The following is a 21,331-nucleotide window of genomic DNA, read 5'->3' on the forward strand; positions in this document are numbered from 1 at the left end:
AGTTTGATTGACTGTCTCAATTAAAATGTTTTGTTAGAAGGCCCAAGAGTGTGGTTCACACCTGTATTCCCAGCACTTGGTGAGGCTGACACAGGAGAATTGCTTGAGGCTAGGAGTTCAAGACCAGCCTGAACAACATAGCAAGACCCTGTCTCTACAAAAAAATTTAAAAGTTAGATGAGTGTGGTGGCACATGCTTATAGTCCCAGCTACTTGGTAGGCTGAGGCAGGAGGATTTGAGCTCAGAGTTTGAGGCTGCAGTGAGCTATAAGCTCGCACCGTGCACTCCAGCCTGGACAGTAGAGCAAGATTTTGTCTCTAAAAATAAAAAGGAGGAAGAAAAAAAGATGTTCTGTGTTTTGTTAAAATACACACACACACACACACACACACACACACACACACACACACACACACACACACAACTAGGAAAGTATATCAGTGCATAATCCAGAAAAGTATAACATCCTTAACTTTTATGAAATTGTTTTTAAAAAATACCCAGAGTGACAAATCTGTTAGTGTCCACACAGATCCCAAATCTCCATCCCCAGGCTGGTGAACCTGTCCTGTAGCTGCTCAGATGTTGGGTACTAATGGCTTATCTTCACCCATCTCCAGAGGATTGTCCTGGCCTGGTGGAAGTCTTCCCTGAGGTTGGCCCCTGGCCAGTGACTGATGCAGGATATCATGGACCAGCCTTCTGGCCTCAGTGGTGCAATTTACGCTCCTGAATACTCCATGGGATTAAGTTGAGGATGAAGTTCTGAAAAAAATCCTTACCTCTTCTGCCCTGTTCTACTTCCTTCATCCCTTTACAGAGCACTCTCTCAATAAACATCTCTTGTACAACAATCCTCATTGCAAGTGCTGCTTCCAGGGGTCCTGACTAAATGGAAAATTGGACAGGCCGGGTTCAGTGGCTCAGTCTGTAATCCCAGCACTTTGGGACACCGAGGCGAGTGGATTGCTTGAACCCGCGTGTTCGAGACCAGTCCGGGCAACTTGGCAAGACCTCACCTCTACAATAAATAAAAAACTTAGCCAGATGTGGTAGCACGCACCTGTAGTTCTGGCTACTTGGAAGGCTGAGGCAGAAGGTTAGCTGGTTCCCAGTAGGTCGACACTGGGGTGGTCATGAGGTGCCGCTGCACTCCAGCCTGGGCCACAGGGTGAAACTCCAACTCAAAAAAAAAATAAAATAAAAAATAAAAATAAAAAAGAAAAGAAAAAATTGGACAAATAAAGTTGATTTTTTTAAAAAGAATGTCCATAAACAAGATGCTGAACTTTCCTAGTCATTGAAGAAAAATCAAAAAATACTTGTTTTGCCAGTCAAAACAGCAAGATAAAAGAAAATAGTAGTTATAAAATGAGTATTTTCAAGGTTATGGGGAAAGATTATTGCTTGTAGAAGGATTTAATTTGATACCAACTTTACATATACTTCTTTAAATATATCAGAAACAACTGACTGGGTATAAAGGGTGCATGGATAAAGATGTTCACTGCGACAAAGTCTAAAATAATATGAAAATTAGAAAACAACCTAAACACCCAATAATAACGGGATTTGTTAAATAATCCTTTGTACGTTGAAACAAAAGAATGCCATCTATAAAGGTTCTAGAATAAGTTGTGCAATTGAAAAGGTTATAAACTAAATACACAGTACCCATTCATAGTGTGCACAGAAATAATCAAAGAATGCCGTAAAATAAGGATTATTTTGTTTGCTTCCTCTCTTATTCTTTTGAGTATTGCTTCTTCAAGAGGAGAGGGGAAATTCTTTCATGGGGGCAGGATAGATGTAAAAAATAAAGTACAGCAGAAACACTCCTGGGGGAACAAACAAAACCTTAAGGCTCAAGGTTGGCTTTCTGGAGGAAAGACCAAAGGGGGGCAGGGAGAAGAAGTTATGCAATGAGTGTAGGGGGCTGGGTGGGAAAGAAAGGCTTCCAGAAAGCTGGTATAGTGTGTGAAAACACTAAAACAAGTGTCCAGATTTTTTAAGGCACTGAAAACTCAGTAGAGTTGAAATTTAGAGTTTGGCTAGAAAAGTAATAAGAGATAAGAGTCAAGAGCTAACAGCAGCCAGATTTTAAGGATAAGACATTTGAAGTTTATATTTCATCCTTAGGGAACCAGGAAGCCACTGAAGGGTTGAAAAAGGAGAGTGACTTATCATATTTGCTTTTTTAAAAGAAGCACTGGAGCCCAGGTGCAGTGGCTTACACCCATAATCCCAGCACTTTGAGAAGCCGAGATGGGAGTTCAAGACCAGTTTGGGCAACTTATCGAGACCCTGTTCTACAGCAAAAAAAAAAAAAAAAAAATTAAGTAGCCAGATATGGTGGTGCATGCCTGTAGTCCTTGCTACACAGGAGGCTCAGGTGTGAGAATCACTTAAGTCCAGGAATTCAAGGTGGCAGTTACCTATGATTGTGCAACTGTACTCCAGCCTGGGTGACAGTGATACCCTGTCGCAGAAAAAAAAAAAAATCACCCTGGGTGCAATTTTAGCAACAGACCAGAGGTAAGAAAGCTGGAGGCCAGGAGAAGCCTGGAGAATCTGCTTGAGTGATTCAGGTGAGGAGTCACGGAGATCTGAACTAAAGGCACTGAGGACTGCAGGACATGGACAGATCACAAAGCTACTCACGTTGTATACTTGGCTAAGACTTGGTGATTGGTTCAGGGTGAGGGAAAGAAGTTCAAGACCAATCCCCAGGATTCTCATAGGCCATGGATGTGCCCTTCCCTGGATAGCAAACACAAGGTGAGAGACTAGGGGCCAAGAGTTGGTTCAGTGGGAAGGCAAGGAACTTGTAAAAATTGGCTGTTTGTAGGGTAAAAACTTAAGAGTTTCCCCTGACCTGTGTGTCTCTTTCGTGAGCAGAGACCACGAAGCGGTCTTACTCTAACAGGATTATTTTGTGTTGTCTCCCATGCCCTCTCTCTCTTTATCAGTGCACATATTCATATGTGGCAACACATAACTTTTTAACTCTTTACTCTCTTCTCTCCATTACCCCTCCCAGCTCTTTGGAGGAGGAGACTCTGAAGAAAACACCATAAAGAACTTGGTTACATAATAACACATCCAAGTTATGGCACAGGAGAGACATCAGGACTAGTAAGAGAAATGTCTGTGTTATAGGTTCTTTATCTGGAAGAAACTGAAGACCCCTGAGACTTAAGAGTCTGACAGATTTGAACCAGGACCCTGGGGAAGAGAAAGAGAGGTGGAAAGGGGATCAGGAGGGAAAAGGGTAACAATAAAACCCCTGACTATTTTTTTGCTAAGTTATGGTGTGGCCATGTAATCTTTGAGCTATGGCCAAGCCATGTTTCCTGGCTTTGACCTCCTCCCCTACCTTGAGGAAGTGAATCTTCTCTCTCTCTCTCTCTAGTTTCTTTAGTCTCTCTCTCTTTCAAATTGTTTTTAAGTAAACTGTATTTTCTAATTAAAAAAAATCCAACACCTGTGAGAGGGAGACTCTGTGGATTGGGAGAGACTAAATAGATTTCAGATCATTCTCATGACTCCATGTGTCCATGATCAGACAACTGGAAGACTTTCTGATTATGGGCTGTGCCTATACACACTCCCAAACTGTTAGCAACACATATGAGAGGTTAATATATGAAAGCCTATCCGAAGGGAGCTTTCGGGGGGTTACAAGTGTAGCTTTCACATCAGCCTCCATATCTTACCCCAAGTGCCAAGCAGTTCCCATATCCCTGCCCTTTTCTGTGCTTTTCCTGCTTGAATAACTCTATGCTTGAATAACTCCTGTTTATCTTCAGAGTCACCCAAGGGTCACCACCTCAAAGATGTCTTCATAGAAACTCCCTCCTCTTTCCATCAAATCATATGCCTCTTCATCTCAGACATTCATAGCACTAACCTTTTTTTCTTCACTGTATTTCCCATGGATTGATACTATACAGTCAGGATAGCGCTGCTTAATGATGGAGATACATTATGGGAAATGCATCGTTAGGCAATTTTTTCATTGTGCAACCATCGTAAAGTGTACTTAACACAAATCTAAATGGTACAGCTATATGGTGTAGCCTATTGCTCCTAGGCAAAACCTGTATGACATGTTAATGTAGAATACCATGGATGTGTCTATGGCCATACCATCCTGAACATGCCTGATCTTGTCTGAGTACTGTGTACAACTATAACACAATGTTATTTGTGCATCTAAACATACCTAAACATTGAAAAGGTAATGTACTATGCCACACTGTTATGATGGCTAGTATGTCACTAGGGAATAGGAATTTTTCAGTTTCTTTGTAGTCTTATGGGATCACCCTTGTATATGTGGTACATCATTGACTATATATCATTCTGAACTATTTTTTAATGTTTATTTATTCCAGGAGGGCAGAGGCAATTTGTTTTCCTCACCACAGATCTTAGTACCTGGCCTAGCACTTGGCAACAAAAAAAGTCATATCTCATTTAATTGTACTTTGTAGATACTGCATTTTTCACAAATTTAAGATTTGTGACAACCCTGTGTAGAGCACGTCTATTGGTGCCATTTTCCCAACAGCCTGTGTTTACTTCCTGTCTCTCCTGTGTCACATTTTGGTAATTTTTGCAATATTTCAAATTTTATTATTATTATATGTGATAAGTGATCTTTGATTTTGATTTTTTTTTGAGTTGAAGTCTCACTCTGTTGCCCAGGCTGGAGTGCAGTGGCACACTCATAGCCACCCTAGTGTCGATCTGCTGGGCTCCGGCGATCCTTCTGCCTTGGTCTTCCAAGTAGCCAGAACTACAGGTGTGGACTACCACATCTGGCTAATTTTTGATTTATTGTAGAGATGAGGTCTTGCCAAGTTGCAGGGCTGTTCTCAAACCTGTGGGCTCAGGCAATCCACTCAACTCAGCCTCCCAAAGAGCTGGGATTATAGGTTGAGCCACCGAGCCTGGCTTGATTTTAATATTATTACTGTTTTGGAAAGCCACAACTTGCGCTCATAAAAGACAGGAAAATTAATCAATAAATGTATGTGTTCTGCCTTTTCCACTGACTAGCCATTCCACCATATTCTCTGAGACATAACAATATTGAAGTCAGGCCAATGAATAACTCTACAATGATGTCTAAGTGTCCAAGTGGAAAAAAGAGTCACACATCTCTCACTTTAAATAAAAAACTAGAAATGATTTGTGAGGAAGGCACATCAAAAACCAAGATAGGCTGAAAGCTAGGCCTCTTGTGAAAAATCTTTATGATTGCAAAGAAAAACCTCTTGAAGGAAATTAAAAGTGCTGCTCCAGTGAATACATACATGATAAGAAATCAAAAGAGCCTTGTTTCTGATATGGAGAAAGTTTGAGTGGTCTGGATGGAAGAGCAAACCAGCCACAACATCCCCTTAAGCCAAAATCTAATCTGGAGCATGGCCCTAACTCTCTTCCTGAGAGAGGTGAGGAAGCTGCTGAAGAAAAGAAACTAGCAATGGTTTGTTCATGAGGTTTAAGGAAAGAAACCGTCTCCATAACATACAAGTGCAAGGTGAAGCAGCAAGTGCTGATGGAGAAGCTGTAGCAAGTTTTTCAGAAGATCTAGCTAAGACCATTGATGAATTTGACTACATTAAGCAACAGATTTTCAATGTAGATGAAACAGTCTTATATTGAAAGAAGATACCATCTAGGAACTTCATAGCTAGAGAGAAGTCAATGCCTGACTTTAGAGAACAGACTGACTCTCTTGTTAGGGGCTAATAGAGCTGATGACTTTAAATTGAAGCCAGTGCTCCTTGACCTTTCTGAAAATCCTAGGTCCCTTAAGAATTATGCTAAATCTACTCTGCCTATGGTTTACAAATGGAACAACAAAGTCTAGATGACAGCATGGTTTACTGAATATTTTAAGCCCACTGTTGAGACCTACTGCTCAGAAAAAAGATTCCTTTCAAAATATTATAGCTCATGGGCAATGCACCCGGTCACCCAAGAGCTCTGATGGGGTTGTACAAGGAGATTAATGTTGTTTTCATGCCTGGTAACACAACATCTATTCTGTAGCCCATGGATCAAGGACTGATTTCTACATCCAAGTCTTATGACTTAAGAACTATGTTTCATAAGGCTATAGCTGCCATAGATAGTGATTCTTCTCATGACTCTGGGCAAAGCAAATTGAAAACATTTGCAAAAGGATTCACCATTGTAGATTCTATTAAGAACATCTGTGATTCCCAGGAGGAGGTCAAAATGTCAACATGAACAGAAGTTTGGAAGAGGTGGATTCCAGTCCTCCAGGATGACTTTGAGGGCTTCAAAACTTCAATGGAGGAAGTATCTGCAGATGTGGTGGAAACAGCAAGAAAACTAGAAGTGGAGCCTGAAGATGTGACAGAATTGCTGCAATCTCATGATAAAACTTGAATGGATGAGGAATTACTTCTTATGAATTAGCAAGAAAAGTGGTTTTATTTTATTTTATTTTTGAGTAGGAGTCTCACTCTATCACACAGGCTGGAGGGCAGTGGCATGCTCCCAGCCACTGCAGCCTTGACCTGCTGGACTCATGCGATCCTTCTACCTAAACCTTTCAAGTAGCTGGAACTACAGGCATATGCCACCACATCCAGCTAATTTTTTCATTTATTGTAGAGATGGGGTCTTACCAAGTTGGCCAGGCTGGTCTCGAACCCGTGGGCTCAGGCAACCCTCTTGCCATGGCCTCCCAAAGTGCTGGGATTATAGGCATGAATCATCACGCCCAGTCTGGAAGGTGGTTTCTTGAGATGGAAACTATTCCTAGTGAAGATGCTGTGAACATTGTTAAAATGACAGTAAAGGATTTAGAATATCACATAAACTTAGTTAATAAAGCAGAGGCAGGATTGGAAAGGATTGACGCCAAGTTTGAAAGAAATTCTACTCTTAGTAAAATGCCATCAAACAGTATCACAAGCTAGGGATAAAGCTTTTGTGAAAGGAACATTGAGTCAATGCAATAAATTTCATTTTTATCTTATTTTGAGAAATATCCACAGCCATCCCAACCTTCAGAACCACCACCCTGATCAGTCAACAGCCATTAAGACCCCCTCCACCAGCAAAAAGAGTATGATTCAATAAAGGCTCAAATTTTATCATTAGCATTTTTTAGCAATAAGGTATTTTTAAATTAAAGTATGTACATTGTCTTTTAGTCATAATACTTTTGCACACTTAATAGATTATAGTGTAAACATAACTTTTTTTTTTCTTGAGTTAAAGTCTCACTCTGTCGCCCAGGCTGGAGTGCAGTGGCACACTCACCGCCACCTCAGCGTCGACCTGCTGGGCTCCGGCGATCCTTCCATCTCAGCCTTCCAAGTAGCCAGAACTATAGGCGCACGCTACCACTCCCAGCTAATTTTTGATTTATTGTAGAGATGAGGTCTCGCCAAGTTGCCAGGCTGGTCTCGAACCCATGGGCTCAGGCAATCCACTCGCCTCGGCCTCTCAAAGTGCTGGGATTACAGGCTGAGCCACCAAGCCCGATCTAAACATAACTTTAATATGCACTGTGAAATCACAAAATTTGTGTGACTCACTTTATGTTATGACAATATTCGCTTTATTGCTGTGCTCTGGAATGGAACCTGCAATATCTCCACGGTATGCCTGAAGCTCTCTTTGGAGGTCAAAAATTACTGACCCTGTGTGATCTCCCCAGGTGGCCTTTGTCACTGCCCGGACCCTGCGCACGCCAAGCCCTGATGAGTTTCTTAAGGAGTGCGTGTTTGACATGCAGTCATCATTCTGACCACCAGAGGTCTCTTTCTCCACACCATTGGGCCTAAAAGAACTTGCTCGCATGTGTATCTTTCCGACTCAGCCTAGCTGCTCAGAGTGTGATTGTGGCATTGCATTTGCGTCACCTGGGAGCTTGTCAGAAAAGGGGGATCTCGGGCCTCGCCTGACACCAGCTGAATCAGAATCTGCATTTTAACAAGATCCCCAGGAGATCTGTATACATATTAAATATTGACAGTGCTGTTGTACAGGACTTTTTAAATATAACCTGAAGGAAAACCCCTCCTATAAATGGCCTTATCCATACAGGACGTTTCCATCACATGTATAGAAGGACTCAGAAAGAGGTTTAGAGTTTGTTTGCTTTTCTTATGAATGTAAAATATACAGACGACACAATAAACATTTACATATTTACATTTCACATGGCCTCTTGTCCTCTGAGCAAATTCAATTCTATGTGGCCCAGTTGGCCACTCCTTCCATCGCCCTGCGCTTACATTCATGATGTCCTCTTTACTTTGGTTCTTCGTGTGACTCCGTTAAAAAAGAAAAGAAAAGAAACCAGCCCAGGGGCTAAAATGGCTGGCTTCACTGTCCTTCCCACAGAATTGCTTTCATTCCTTGATTCCTTTCCTGACCCTACATGCCTTCCCTTGTTTCATTCAAACTTCAGCTTGAAAAATTTGGGAGCAAACAGGGCTGCCGTGATCACCTTCGTCTTTTGAAAACACCTTGAGCTAGCTGACCTGCATGAGTGGGGGACACATAAAGAGCACTGCTCACTCGCCTGGCGTGAGAACCAGCTATGGGGAGTCTCCGAAAGCAACATAGACAAACGAAGCTTGGCTTACTGGACAGATGCATGATCACGAAAGTCTGAATATCGGGCTCATGGAAGTTAATTAATACATAAACTGGAATACGTAAAAATAAATAGAGTGAGTTTCACTAAAAGTAACGTAAATCCCTCTAACCCTGTGGTTCTCAAAACTTCGTTAGGTATGTCTTCGCAACATGCAGATAAGTGGAAACTAGATGGTGTGGCTCCTTGGACTTCTCTGGGGCCATGCCTTTAAAATGTCAGTGAACTGAAGAGAGAGTCTGTGTTTCCCTCAGAAGGTAGCTATGTGAGAGGTTTTGCAGGCAGTCTCTTGCAGGCTGTCGAATATGGCTTCGGTTCCTTTCTGCCAGTGCAGTACCACATCCATCAGAGTCTTCCCAGCCTCATCAAAAGAGATGAGGACATTTGACTTCCAGGTGGGAGAGATCTGTAAATTCCCATCGTGTGTGTGTGTTTCATGAGGTAAGGGACAGGTGTTTTATGGTTCTACTATGAGTGATTTGCAGTTGGTATTCAAACCAGCCCTTCACTGTTTCTCACAGAGATGCACTTGACATTTGAGATTAGCAGTTTTTCTCCCAGGTATTGGCAAAATCCCTGGTGCTTACACACCAAATGTCCAGAGCCCCTCAAGTCATCTTGAAATTTTAAAACACCTCTGTACTTCTCTAGTAACCATGGAATGGGCTCCTGGAGGGTGGAGGTATCTCTCTTTTTAAATTTTTTGGCAGGTGGGGAGTTGCAGGGATCAGTACACCAGAACGTTACTGCTCCTGGGAACAGATTTTTCATAACATCACAGAATTTACATTGAGCTTTCCCAGGAAATTTATTTTTCTTGAAGTTAACGTCAGTGTAGTGTGAATAAATAACTTTGAGACCAAATTTTGGTTTTTCTCACACGTGTCAGGAGATTTGAAAATATTAAAACCACATCATTTCTCAATTCTTATCTATAGATATAGAAAGTTCTAAATGTTTCCTTCTCTATTCATTTAGAAGTATCTCTTTAACCCAGAAATTACAAACTGGCAGCTTTGAGAGGCTTTCTAGCAGACTGCCACAAAATGTACAAGGAGGAACTGTCTTGTCTGGGTCCAAACAGAACTTAGAACTTTTTAAAGATTAGAATGAATTGGCAACAGTTGAAAATCAAAAAATTTCCCAACTGAATTTGTGACCTCTATGAAAAAACCAGAAGAGTTGGCAACAAGGTACCTATGGTTCCACAGAGCAACATGGACTGGGTTGGGAAAGGGCCACCATCTTTAAAAGAGTTGTGTGCATAAACCCCAGCAGTGGAGTCATTTGTGTGATCTTCCTGGCACCTATGGTTGTTTGAACTAGTGGTCCTGTAACCCCCATTTGGAACTTCTCTGCCTCTGTAGTATCTTTCTTCGGGAACACCTATAAGTAGATATGAATACAGAGTTTTAGACAATGATAGAGTATTGTATGTTGTTTCCAATCTCCTTAGACGCTGATCTTCTTATAAATGCAGTCAATGATCTAAAATTAATCAATATCCAATCTGAGTAATTCAGAATGAACGCTTCCTCCTTATAACAATGTGAAATGTCACCACTTTCTTTCAGGGGTAGCCATGCTGTTGCTTATATTTTTAATATAATTTCCATTCATTTTCCACTCGGGTTTTTCTGTGCATCTCTCAAAATAATTTCCTATATTTAGGCCCTGAAAGTTCTTATATAAGTACATATTAATTTAACTTCAGCTGTAAGCAGGGAACTTATAGCTTATTGGTCTTTTGGGAAAACATTAATCCATTGGATTAGTGACATTAATAGTTCCAGAACCCTTATGCTGAGGTCTAATTGATCATTCAAATCCATGAGTCCTACTTGTATATTTTAGGCTATTCTTCCATAAATTCACTGCACTCCTCTCTACTAAAATATATCTCCTGATTTTCTGGCTACTGGCACAGTCTCCCTAAATCTATGTGCTATTTATCTTTGCTGGTGGTGGCTCACTACCTGAAAAAAAAATCTTGATATTTTCTGCAGCTCTGGAGGTTTCACTGGATCTACTCTTGTTTTTCTGATTGTTTAAAAAATTAATAGATAAAACCAGCCTCAATATCTAGCATGAGAGAACCCTCCTGCTAACATTTTTTCATCCCAATCTTCATTTGTCATCATTCTGTCTTTCTGTCACCAAACCACATTTTTTTAATGATAAAATGTTCCTTTCAGTCTCAGTAACACAAATAAGGGAAAAAATATTTGCATTGATAAGATGACTGTTGCTTTTTTCCCCCTTTGTTGTAAAGTGATTCTCCAAAAGCATCTTCAAAATTACCTTTTCAGTAATTTAAACCTGTTCTGGGTGACATTTTTAAAGTTATATTAGATGATGTTTGTCTGGGAATTGAGACCATGAGGAAAAGTTGGTTACATTCCCTGCTTACAGATGAAGTTAAATTAATATGTACTTATACAAGAACTTCCAAGGACTAAATGTAGGAAATTATTGTGAGAGATGCACAGAAAAACTCATGAAGAGAATGGATAGAAATTTCATTAAAGATACAGACAAAAGCATGGCTACCCCGGAAGAAAGTGGTGACATTTCATATTATTGTGGGGAAGGCGTTCTGAGTTACTTAGATTGGATATTGATTAATTTTAGTTCATAGACTGACCACTGTGGCATTTTAGACCAGATCAGGAATGGTAGGTGTCTATATTCCTATCCACCCCAGGCCTTGTATAGACAAGAATGGCCATGGCAGACTGGACTTCTCCAACATAGGTGTTTCAAAAGGTGTTTCAAACAATTTTGACCATCTTTTCTTTTCTTTTCTTTTTTTTTGGAGCTGGAGTCTCACTCCGTCGCCCAGGCTGGGGTGCAGTGGCACACTCATGGCCACCCCATGTTGACCTGCTCTGTCGATCCTTCTGCCTCAGCCTTCCAAGTAGCCAGAACTACAGGCATGCTCTACCATGCCCAGCTAGTTTTTGATTTATGGTAGAGAGGAGGTCTCACCAGGTTGCAGGGGCTGGTCTTGAACCTGCATGCTCAGGCAATCCACTCACCTCAGTCTCCCAAAGTGCTGGGATTACAGGCTGAACCACCGAGCCCAGTTGGTCATCTTTTCGTTTCAAGACCAAATGCCAAAATAACTATCAGGCACTGTATCAGACATTGAAGTCACAGCAGTAATTAGGGCTTCTCCCATCTCTGGCCATGTGACCTGAGTCCTAGCCAAGGTTAACGGAGTCCTTAAGGAAAACAACCAGGAGCACTTGAACTGTCAGAAGACCCCCAATGTACTACCATTGTGGGAATCTTTTTCTCATATTTATTAAGTGCTTCTGAAAATTAGAAAGCTTACAAGCGGTGCCCCTCACTTCCAGTACTTATACAGTTCTTGATGTTGAGGACTGTGCCATACATGATCAGAAGTCGGATCATCTTGTAACGATTCAGTCTCACGGCATCATACAAGGGAGTATCTCCTTCCTAGAGAGACAGAGGCCAACGGTGGGTCTGAAACCAGGAAGTGGATCCTACAAGGGCACCCCAGCTTGGGGGACTCATTTCAAATATAAAAGCAATGAAGCTCTAGGAGGTCCTCACTCTGTCCTTGGCGATGAGGTCCGCCTCACAGGCAATGAGATGCTCTGCGCGCTCGTAGTGGCCTGTTCTCACTGCCACGTGCAATGCTGGACTGAGCAACTGGAAAATGAGAGAAGGCTGCTGACTTGCTGGGAGTGGGGAAGAGGCTGCCCCAGACTGCTAGGCATGTGTGAGGGGGAGAAGTGGCCACTGGGTGTCCCCACACAGCATGGGCTTCCAGATGGCTTCCATGGACAGGTGGGGTTAGGAGGTGGAAGGGGACAAGGAAGGGGAGAAGGAGGAGGAGTAGAGAAAGAGGAGTCAGGAAGGAGGAAGATGGGGAGGGGGAAGGGAAGTGGAGAAGGAAGAGGAGGAGGAAGAGGAGGAGGAGTGGGGAGGAGGAGGAGTGGGAAAATAAGAAACATGGGAGAGAAGGAGGGGAGGTAGGGAAGGAAGAGGATGAAGAGGAAGAGGAGGAGTGCATGAAGAGGAGAAAGGAGTGGAGAAGAAGGAGGAGGAGGAGGAAGGATGGGAAGGAGGAGGAGGTGTGGGGGGGAGGCAGAGAATGAAGAGGTGGAAGAGGAGGGAGAAGGGGAGGAGGAAGGGGAGGATGAGGAGGATGAGGAGGAGAAGGAGGAGTGGGGCAGGTCAAGGGAAGTGGAGGAAAGGAGGAGGAAAAATACCTAATCTCAGGGGCTAATTTTTGCTCCTTTGTTCAGCAACAATTTTAAAACATCCAGGTTTTCCCCATGGCTTGTCCAGTGCATGGCTGTGGATTCAAGCTATACCAGGAGATAAAAGGACATGCCAGTGTAGAGGAGAATATGTCAGGGGAATGAGTACTTGGTATCTAAACCCAGGAGAACCCAAGTTACTGGAGCATGCATGATGACAATGTTGATTCCAACTAGATTGTCAATTCTAACTACTGGAATTAAAGGTTCTTGCCAAATGTTGTAACTACATTATATGTATGTGCACATGTGTGTATCATTAGGAGGTTCTTTATAACTCTAATTTTTTAAAAATAATAAGAATGGTCATTTATTGAGAATTTCCTGAGGCCTACATGGTGCTATACACTCTAGGCACCTTAATCCTTCCAGCAACATTTCAAAGCAGGTTTACTATGCTCATTTTTGCAGACAAAAAAACAAATTTCCAAAAAATTCAACATGCTAGCCCAAGAAGACACTGCTAATAAGTGGCAGAAAACATACTCAAATTCACACCTGGCTGGAAATTTTAACCACTTTTGCCAAATGTACTCAAAAGTTCTAGACATGTGTATTTGAAAATTCTGGCGGAATCCAAGTAGTTCCTTCATGCACTAATCAAGTGTTTAAAATATGACATGTCCCATTAAACATAGCATAATAACCCAACCAGCTTTTTAGCAGATTCAAAACGACAGACACACACAAATAAGAGAATGAGGGGTATGGGAAACATTTGTTTCATCCTCCTCTAGCCGGACTCCTCGTGAAGATATTTCAGACACCTCTTAGCAATTGGCAGGTTGGTACAAACCCCCAACCCAGGCCAACTTTATGTGGAACCCTCCTGCAGTCTGTCTCATTAACATGCAATCACACAATGCATTCTTCAACCCTCTGCCCAAATCCTAGGAGTCTGCAGGTTCATCTACAGACAGTGTTACCTTCCACTGCCTTTCAGTCCTTTCCTTCGGACTGGAGATTACTAGCGGACTCCGGGAGGTGATCAAGCTCCCCTTCTGCCATCCATTGGCAGGTCTATGCAAAGACCCTTATTCCTACCCTTTCCATTGGGTGGTTGTTCTGTCCTTTCCGTCAGGTGGTCTTCCTCATGCCAGTTCCTCGCCTCTTGGGTCCCTGTTGTGCTTTCATGGTCCGAGCCTCAGTATGCTGGGAGGGGCCTCCCTCCTATGGATCAAAAGGTCCATTGCGCACCAGGTGAGATTGCCTCTCCCGTTGCCCTGGAGGTCGTACCCTGATGACAAAGGAGGTGGAATACACCATCTCCGAACTTTCCCATTCCTGGCCAGTGCACCAAAATGTTGCAGGAAAACAGAGAGGTTGTGACACCGAGGCTATTTTAGGAAGTAGTAGTTTTATTAGCACTGGAGCAACTCAGCGGGCTAATGCTCCCAGGCTGAGCACCCTGGAGAGGGAGGAGAGGGGTCTTATACCTTAGTTTAGGTAAGAGAGAAAGGCGGGTTGTGTGACTATACATTTTCTTTGGAATTTACAAGGTTGTACTTAGCAAAACCAGATTTTCAAAGAACAAATGGTCTCCAGGATATGCATAACAAGCAGGGTTGTAAACCAATAACTTCACAAAGAGAGGATTTGGGTTAAGGTTGTGAATTGGTTACTATCTTGCATTTCCAGGAAAACCATCTTTGGCTATTTGGTTTTCTCAAGCAAAACCTTTCTAGCAGATTTTCGGAGCTTGCAGATTGATCTTTAAAAGGAATACTTTTAACTGTTATCAGCCCCTCTCTGCCACACGGCAAGAGAATTAGACTCCAACTCAAAAAAAAAAAAATCAAATAACCAAATCATGATTGAGTTGGTCCTTGACATTAGGTCTCCAAAGATTTCTTCTCTAGTACTGATGTCTGAGTCCTAGAAAAGATGAGGCGAATGGTATATTTCTCCAAAGGTGACTTTTTGGTCCTTGTTAAGTCTTATCCCAAGGATCTAAGAAGTTAAAGACAAGCTGAAAAATCAGCCAGGTGTATATGAAGGCAAGAAACATTGCAATCCACAGCGCTGATCCAGAATCTATTTATTTGCTTTTGGACCACTGCACTCTCCTATTCGTCTACTGGCATATGCAGCAACAGCTGGGGAAACTGTTTCAGGTGGAAAGACTTTGGCACCCCATTAGTGAGGTTGAAACAAAGCATAAGAAACATAAGATTAATGAATTGGGTTTTGCAGTGCTTTGGATCAGTCTTACCTCATCACAAACATCTGGATCGTTGTTGTCTGACAAGAATGATCTACTGGCAGTTTATTCTCCAGGGCAGCCTTCAGAAACTGAGGCACATCACAGGTTCTGTCTAAAGCCAGAAAAATAGTATGAGAGTTATGGTGAGCTTGCCAACATTCAATCAAACCCTTCACAGACATTGGCTCCCTGGAGCACAACACTGGACACCATATTGCTAGAAACCAAACAGCCCCTACAATGATTTCAGGTTGCAGTTCCTTCATCACTGGAAATTTCATTTTCCTGTATTTTTTCCTTTTCTTCAGTTGAATGATGATTTCAAGGTCTTCTAAATTTTCAAGCTTTGGTCTTCATTATAGTTTTTCTTTTTGGGCTAAAAAAGAAATCCATATTTCAAAACTATGGTGAGTTCTACTGACAAGTATTCTGGTGGTGTCTAAACTATATCTGCAAGGTCTGAGATACGTATGTGAACAGTTTGAGCAAAAAAACCCCCACTTTAAATAAATCTTTGGCTTAAACTTAGGATTTCTTGTTCAAGTATTTATGTGGGGGTCTAATTTTCAGCTAATTAATTGCCGTCATCTTGACTCCTCTTGCTTGTAGAACCAGTCCTCGACTAATTGGAGACACCATCCAGTCTCTGAGTGATGATTTTGTAAGTCATGCCATAAACATGACTTAGATTTCTATAGATTTTTTAACATGCTCAAAAATTACTGTTTTTCTTTTTTACCCCAAATAATATAACAATAAGTTGTAAATTCCGAAATATCAATGTCAATCTCTTTTAGGTATCCTGCTAAGCAAGGCCTCTAAAACAGACTGTCCAGAGGTTACAGATAACTAATGCATATTTTATCTTTGATGATAAGTAAGGAAAATTCACCCAGAAACACAGATTCTGTCAACACAGATAGTGGACACAGTCAAACAATGATCCATGAATCACAAATCACATAATGGAGAAAAAGAGATCTCACTTGCTTGGGATTAACAACATGGTGTATAACATCAGAAATTCACAGGACATGTGTGTCTTTCCATCAAAACATGGTCTTAGCACACTGAATCATTGATTCAGAAACCAGAGATCATAGTCATTCAAGGATTATTTCCCAAAACCTTTCCAATTGCCTCTCTAGGGATTAGAGTTTGGTACAGACCCAGACTTCTTCACACTATACAATGAATCCATGTAACCCCAAACTACCTGTACCCCCCTAAAGCTATTAAAATTAACAACAACAATAAAAAAACAATAGAATAAAAAAAGAATTTAGTACAGAAATATCCTTGGAATGGTTGCATCTGTTTCTTCTCTTCTTCCTTCCTGGCACCTCCATCCCCCACCCAGTCCCAATCTCCCACCGGCGGGGTCTGTGGAAGGTTCTCACCTCTGCCTGTCGTTGTTTCTCACTTTTCTCACTGTTGCTCGCCCAAGGTCATGGGGTGGGCTGGCGGTGTCTTCAGATTGTCCTGCTTCTCTAAAGCAACAGTGGCTTCATGCTCTCTATATCTGAAATCCCCAGGAAGGAATTTCTCTGCCTCCCTATTGCTGTTCTTCCCTGCGACCTACGAGGGAAGAAGATGGCAGGATCAGAAGCAGCTGTGTCCATCCTGAGGTCATTCTACAAGGAGGATGCTGCGGGAGGGTCTTGGTCCTCTTCTGGGACCAGCCACCTCCACGAGTGTGCTCTTCCATCTCGGGCTGAAGATATCCCAGGGTTACCTTCAGATAATTGTCCTACTCTCTTGTTTAATTCAAGGCTTAGGTTAGGCTGACATATTGAAAACTACTTCTAATCTCCTTTATCCTATTTCTCCTAGGAAAATCACAAACCCTCTCTTATTGAAAACTTCTTAATTTTAGGTTCTTTTCATGACTCTTGGCCTTGAGTTTTAAAGTTTCCAGGCTTAAATTCATGCAATAAAACTTCTTCCCTAAGCCATTTTGATAACCACCTGTGAGTCCACACTACAGTAATAAAACCAAAGGAGATGATAATAAATCAGAAATGCACAGAAAATTCATTACTGCCAGCTCCATTTTTTCCCCAATTTTATTTGTCTCATCACATAAACCAACCTTTTTCCATATATGACATTTTCAGAGTTCCCTTGAATTAAGCCTGAAAGAAAAGGTCATTTCAATTTTCAAATAAAAACCAAGATGAATCAGTTTTCATTTGGTAAAAATATTGTGTCTTACATACCAGGTCTTCTACTTTCAGCATCATCATGTTGGCTGGAAAGTGTGTCCGTGTGTTTTGCTCCTGTGGAAGGAATTCCTGGAGTTGGTCCTGCTGAGTCCCTCCATGCTGGGATCGGGTGAGATAATCTTCCAACCTGGGAACCTAAGTAATAACCCCACCCCCAGCAGGAGCCAACTCAGAGGCAGGTGAATTTTTATTCCAGACTCAGTGTCTGGGAAGCCTAAGAGGGAGGGGATGATAAGCCAACCCCACTGAAGCTGTGAATCAGGAAGAAATGTGAGAGGGCCATTCCTCATGCAGCGATCACATCAGCGATCACATCGCTCAGCAACGTGAGTCTTCAGATTTGTCAAGAGGCAGGGGACAGCTGACTGTTGATATTGCACCACCTTGCTGCCCCTTCTTTTTTGTTTGTCAGCTTTCATATGACTAACCTATCAAGAAAATGTAGATGATCTACACATCACACCCCCAGTAATATCTTTCTGATAACCAGACTTATCAACACTTCTTGGGGGAAGTTTGTCTCAGGACATCCTATTCTGTGGGTAAACAGATTGAGAGAGTGAGAGAAAAAAGGATCCAGATCCTAAGGGCACTTGGCTATATCTGTTTGGAATTCTTTGGAATGATGTCTGGGACTAAAAAGGCCCCATGACGTGCCACCTTATCATCATTATAAGAAATTGAGAGCATTCAGCAATGCACTTTTATTTTATTATGTCACTGGCCATAATTAGCACATGACATGCTTACTGCATTCTAAAACAGCTTAATAAGTGGAGCAATTTTTTCTTCAAAATGTATCAAAGTGGCCAAGAGAGAAAGTATACTAAACCAGTTGTGAGCAACGCAGGACGCTGATTAGGCCACTGAGCTGAAATTCTCAAATGCTATGGGAAAAGGAATCACCTCTGGGAGCCTGTCAAAATGCTGATTCCTGGATCCCCTTCCAGGGGATTTGGAGTTGACTTATGGTGGTAAATCCTTGAATTTTCTAAGCACCCCAATGGTTCTGAAACACGAAGATTTGAGACACAGCCAGTGGGTGATGGGCTTTGCTTTGGGAAGGGTTGAAAAACACCTCTGTTCTTGGTTTCTTATCTCTGAGGTATCACTTATATAAAAAATATTTAGGTCTTTTTAAGTTTGAAGAGAAACTGGAGCTACTGTCTTCAAGCCATTTTAAATATTACTCTTTATTTCAGGAAAAGAAAAGTGAAAAGAATGAGAGAAGGGTAGTATTGGAGGGGAGTCTTTTTTTTTTGAATCGGAGTCTCACTCTGTAGCCCAGACTGGAGTGCTGTGGCATGCTCATGGCCACTGTAGCCTCCACCTGCTGGGCTCAGGTGATCCTTTGCCTCAGCCTTCCAAGTAGCTGAAGTACAGACACTTGCCACTATGCCCAGTTAATTTTTTGATTTATTGTAGAGACGAGGTCTCACCAAGTTTCCCAGGCTGGTCTCAAACCCTTGACTCAGGCAGTTTGCTCGCTTCCACCTCCCAAAGTGCAGGATTAGAGGCATGAGCCACTGTGCCTGGCGGGAGGGGTGTATTAATTAGGATGTTATATTTGATCTTTCTGTATCTATCTCTCTTCAGACTTACCCACTCAACAAACATGGCTGCCATTCTCATCTCCCACCCCACTCCCCTTGAAATTATCAGCTGGTGGATGGTGTTCCTAGAACTTTCAGAGTAAGACATTTACCCCCGAAGCCAAAGCATTGACAAAAAAAGACTCTCCAATGGGTTTTGGTCATAGGTTTTGGTCTCTTAATGTTCTATATTAAAAGGAAACTCTTTAAAAATACATATATATCTTTTGGTCTTTTCTGTGAGATAGACAGAGCTACCACTATTTTCTTTTTAAATGCTTCTTTCTGGTTTTTAATTTTTTAAAATATATGGAATGCCTCACAAATTTGCGTGTCATTCTTGTGTGGATGCCATGCTAACCTTATATTTATTTATTTAAAATATTTTATATATATATCTATTTTTTTTTTGAGTTGGAGACTCATTCTTTCACCCAGGCTGGAGTGCAGTGGCACACTCATGGCCACCCCAGCATTGACCTACTGAGCTCAGGCGATCCTTCTGCCTCAGCCTTCCAAGGAGCCAAAACCACAGGCATGCGCCACCATGCCTGGCTAATTTTTTGATTTATTGTTGAGATGAGGTCTATCCCAGTTGCCCAGGCTATTCTTGAACCTGTAGGCTCAGGCAATCCCCTCACGTTGGCCTCCCAAAGTTCTGGGATTACAGGCTTGAGCCACCGCGCCCAGCAGTATTTTTAAAAATTTTGTAAAGATGAGATCTCACTATGTTACCTAGGCTGGTCTCCAATTCCTTGCCTCAAGTGATCCTCCCTCCTCGGACTCTTAAAGTTCTGGAATTACAGGTATGAGCTGGCCGTCTTCTCTTTATTGTTCCAGTTTTAGTATGTGTGTTGCTGAAGTGAGCACAGTTTATCACTATGGTCTCTTCATCTAAGAGAGAAGTAGCCATGGAAGCATTTCCTGCCATTTCTTGTGCTTTTTTGTTTCAGCTACTCAGGAGGCTGAGATTGGAAGATCGCTTGATCCCAGTAGTTCAAGTGTGAGCTCTGATCAGTGAGCTATGGTCGCACTGTACTGCTGTCTAGGAGAAGGAATGAGTAAAAAAAATGCAAGTGAAATTGGGGAGGGAGGCTTACCGAGCCCTTTTCTTCTTCCAGTCATTTAAGTATTCCCTCAAACCTGACTGATTTTATATGAAAGGCTCTAGGAAGTCATAAAGAAAACGTCACAGAGGATGACCCTTGAGGAAGGATTGATGGAATGGGTTGAACTTAAACAGAGGAGTGAGCTGGGTTGTGCAAGGATTTCAGGGCTGCCAAAATCACTGGTTGGCCTACCTTTTCCCATGTTGATCCGGTTTGTCATTATAAACAAGAGAGAATTTCTTTTCCTTTCCTTTCCTCCTCCTTTTCGCCTTCTCCTTCTTTTCCTCTTCTTCTTTCTCCTTCTCCTCACTTTTTTTTTTTAGTCAGAAACTCTGTCACCCATGCTGGAGGGCAGTGGCACAATCATGATCATGGCTCACTGCAGCCTTGAACTCCTGGGTTAAGGTGATCCTTCCACCTCAGCCTTCCCAGGAGCTGGGACTACAGGAGCACACCACCATGCTTGGCTAATTTTTTTTTTGTAGAGATGAGGCTAGGCTAGTCTCTCAAACTCCTGGACTTAAGCGATCCTCCCACCTCGGCCTCCCAAAGTGCTGGGATTACAGGTATGAGTCACTGTGCCCGGCCTAGTATCTTCTTTCCAAAAAAGCTTCTGCTCCGAGGCATTTAGCTCTGAGGACACAAAAAACCAAAATTATATTTTCAAATCATTCTTATTCATCAAAATTGAGAAGAAAACTTTTCTACTGGAGGAGAGTTTTCCATCATTTGTTTTTATTTAAGGAGCTTCCATCCCATAAAAGTTCACCTAGTGGGATAAATTCTGATATTCTGTATGTTTGACTTTAGCGTAGCCTCAGATTGGATATAAGCTTTCCTTACCAAGATGAAGGAAAACAATGAAGCTCCGTGGCCAGATATGGTGGCTCACACCTGCAATCCCAACACTTTGAGAGGCAAAAACGAGAGGATTTCCTGAGCCCAGGGGTTCAAGATCAGCCTGGGCAACTTGGTAAGACCCCATCCCTACAATAAATAAATAGATAGATAAATAAATAAATAAATAAATAAATAAGCCAGGCATGGTGGCGTATGACTGTAGTTCCAGCTACTTGGAAGACTGAGGCAGAAGGATTGCCTGAGCCCAGCAGGTCGAGGCTGCAGTGGTTATGAGCACGCCACTGTACTCCAGCCAGGGTGATTCCAACTCAAACAAATAAATACATAAATAAACAAAACAATGAAGCTCCTAGTTGGTTCTACAATCATTAAGCAACTGAGTATCAACCATC

At 42.0% G+C, this 21,331-nt stretch overlaps 1 pseudogene; it reads right to left on the reverse strand.

The window, feature by feature from the left end:
• Positions 1-8,904: 8,904 nt before the first annotated feature.
• On the reverse strand, positions 8,905-17,398 carry LOC110594743 (annotated as a pseudogene).
• Between the last annotated feature and the right edge of the window lie 3,933 nt (positions 17,399-21,331).

This window comes from Carlito syrichta, unplaced genomic scaffold (assembly GCF_000164805.1).
Source record: "Carlito syrichta isolate Samal-C Ts95f unplaced genomic scaffold, Tarsius_syrichta-2.0.1 Scaffold130776, whole genome shotgun sequence".
Lineage (NCBI taxonomy): Eukaryota > Metazoa > Chordata > Mammalia > Primates > Tarsiidae > Carlito > Carlito syrichta.